At 52.0% G+C, this 2,805-nt stretch overlaps 1 pseudogene across 1 annotated transcript; it reads left to right on the top strand.

Moving 5' to 3' along the window:
* Positions 1 to 246: 246 nt before the first annotated feature.
* LOC309603243 (olfactory receptor 14A16-like) lies at positions 247 to 1,170 on the top strand (annotated as a pseudogene). Its single transcript has one exon. The product of its transcript is annotated as an olfactory receptor 14A16-like (transcript).
* Positions 1,171 to 2,805: the final 1,635 nt, after the last annotated feature.

Raw genomic sequence — 2,805 nt, 5'->3', positions numbered from 1 at the left:
CAGGCAGCAGATATGGGCAGGGAGTGAGAGGGCACCTGCTCCCAGAAATGCTGGGGGAAGGAGGATTCAGGTGCCTCCCTGCCATCCCCTGCCATGCCAGACACCTTCTCCAGAGCAAGCCCCTGGTCTCCTCTCCCACAAAGCAGAGCACAAGGGAAAATGGCACTGATTTTGTTCATAGTAGACTAACCTACACATTTGACTGCCTTCTCCTTCATGGACAGTGCTGATGCCCAGCAGGACCAGATGTGCAACGGCAGCTCCATCACCCAGTTCCTCCTCCTGGCATTCGCAGACACGCGGGAGCTGCAGCTCCTGATCTTCTGGCTCTTCCTGGCCATCTACCTGGCTGCCCCCCTGGGCAACGGACTCATCATCACTGCCGTAGCCTGCGACCACCGCCTCCACACCCCAATGTACTTCTTCCTCCTCAACCTCTCCCTCCTCGACCTGGCCTCCATCTCCACCACTCTCCCCAAAGCCATGGCCAATTCCCTGTGGGACACCAGGGCCATCTCGTACTTGGCATGTGCTGCACAGCTTTTTCTGATAGTCTTTTTTATCTCAGCAGAATGTTAACTTCTCACTGTCATGGCCTATGACCGCTACGTGGCCATCTGCAGATCCTTGCACTATGGGACCCTCCTGGGCAGCAGAGCTTGTGTCCACATGGCAGCAGCTGCCTGGGGCACTGGCTTTCTCTATGCTCTCTTGCACACTGCCAATACATTTTCCCTACCCCTCTGCCAAGGCAATGTCCTGGACCAGTTCTTCTGTGAAATCCCCCAGATCCTCAAGCTCTCCTGCTCACATGCCTACCTCCGAGAGGTACGTCTTCTTGTGGTTAGTGTCTGTTTAGTCTTTGGATGTTTTGTTTTCCTTGTGGTGTCCTATGTGCAGATCTTCAGGGCCGTGCTGAGGATCCCCTCTGAGCAGGGTCGGCACAAAGCCTTTTCCACGTGCCTCCCTCACCTGGTCGTGGTCTCCCTGTACCTCAGCACTGGCATATTTTCCCACCTGAAGCCCCCCTCCATCTCCTCCCCAGTTTTAAATCTGGTGGTATCATTTCTCTACACTGTGGTGCCTCCAGCAGTGAACCCCCTCATCTACAGCCTGAGGAACAAGGAGCTCAAGGATTCCCTGAAGAAACTTATGACTGGATGTTTTTAAGCAGCAGTGAACTGCCCATCTTCTTCTGCAAATCACATTGCACTCAGAATGTAACTCATTCTAGGCTGAGACTGTCTTTGGTACTTTGTTTTTAGCTTTTCTTAGTTGTAATTATGCTGTCCACAAAAAATGCTTGTCTGCATCCCGCTTCTGTTTCAGTATCCACCTGTTTTTTGTGATCTACGGACTGTGTAAATGAGGAGCCATGTTCTCTGTGTGTTTAAACAAAATAAATGACACTGCAGTGACTTTTTTGTCCATGATCCTTCCCCTGAAACCTTTGTAAAGCTGCAGGTGGAGTACGTTGGTGCAGAGGTGGAGAGGAAAAACAGCCCTGGCACAGCAGCACTGCCAGGGAGCATCAGTTCTTGGTCTTTCCCCAGCTGCTCTCTTTCCACTTCCACACTCTCCTTCTCAGCCCTTGTCTTGGTGCATGGTCGGAGTGCTCTGGCAGCTTGGTCACAGTCCTGTGGTGCGGCAGTCCTGGGACCGCAGGCAGGGACGGGCAATGGGCACCTCTGTGACAGAGCTGGCCTCTATAATAGCATTTTGGATTAGCTATTAGGAAAAATGTCTTCATGGAGAGAGTGGTTAGGCATTGGAACAGACTGCCCAGGGAAGTGGTCCAATCACAGTCCCTGGAAGTATTCAAAAAACGTGTGCATGTGGTGCTTAGGGACATGGCTTAGAGGTGGACCAGGCAGTTAGGTTAACAGGTTGGACTCGATGATCTCAGAGGTCCTTTCCAACTTTAACGATTCTATGATTCTATGAGAAAGGATCTTCTCCGGGCAGTGCCTGAAGGCTTGGGTCTTTCAAAGTGGCTCTAGAGAACATGCCCAGAGAAGTGCCCAGGAGAGGAAAACCCTTGTGAGCAGCGCAAGTGTGTGAGTGTGCAGCTCTGGGGCACACAGCAGTGTCATGGACGCTCATGGGAGAATTCAGTCCTTGGCACCCAAGAATGTCTCCTCGCACAGCCAGGCCTCCTGGGAGAGACGTGAAGGACCAGCAGAGCAGGGTCTGGTCTGTGCCCGTGTGCGCTGGACACCCCATCCAAAGCACACACCATACGGGCTGTTGTGGAGAAAATTAACCCTCTCCCAGCCACAGCCAGTACACCGAAGCTCCCCTCCCACGGCATTCCTGGTAGCAGTTCCGTCTCACTCCCTGCCCAGTGCAGACCAACCGCCTGCAATACAAATGGGGTCACCAAAGGAGCTCCTCCCGAGCCGTGCACAAGCAGTCAAAGAGCCAAGAGGTGCCTCAGGGAGGTCCTCCCCTCACACATCTTGATGTGCTTCCTCAGCCCGTGTTTTTTGGATCCATGAATAGTGAATGGTGAAAGATGGTCATCCCCTGAGGATGGGATGGAAATCTTGAGCGCTCCTTAACTTAATAAATACTGCTTGTTGTTGTTATGCTAACAAATGTAAACCAATTGAGTACAGTGTAAATATCATTCGAGAACATGCCCATACCTTACACCAAATAGCTCAAGAACAATCTCTGCTCAGGGGTCTGTCAGCTGACTGGTCATGGCTGTGCTCTTAGGTACCACATCTCGGAGCTTGGGCACAGCACAGTTTAAGGATATTAGCTGTGAGGAAAGGGTAAACTGCTGAGCCCAGATAGCCA

This window comes from Platalea leucorodia (assembly GCF_965183815.1).
Source record: "Platalea leucorodia genome assembly, contig: HAP1_HAP1_SCAFFOLD_24, whole genome shotgun sequence".
In the NCBI taxonomy this organism is placed as follows: Eukaryota; Metazoa; Chordata; class Aves; order Pelecaniformes; family Threskiornithidae; genus Platalea; species Platalea leucorodia.
Note: the sequence above shows the minus strand (reverse complement) of the source record. Positions and strands in the feature narration are given on the sequence as shown.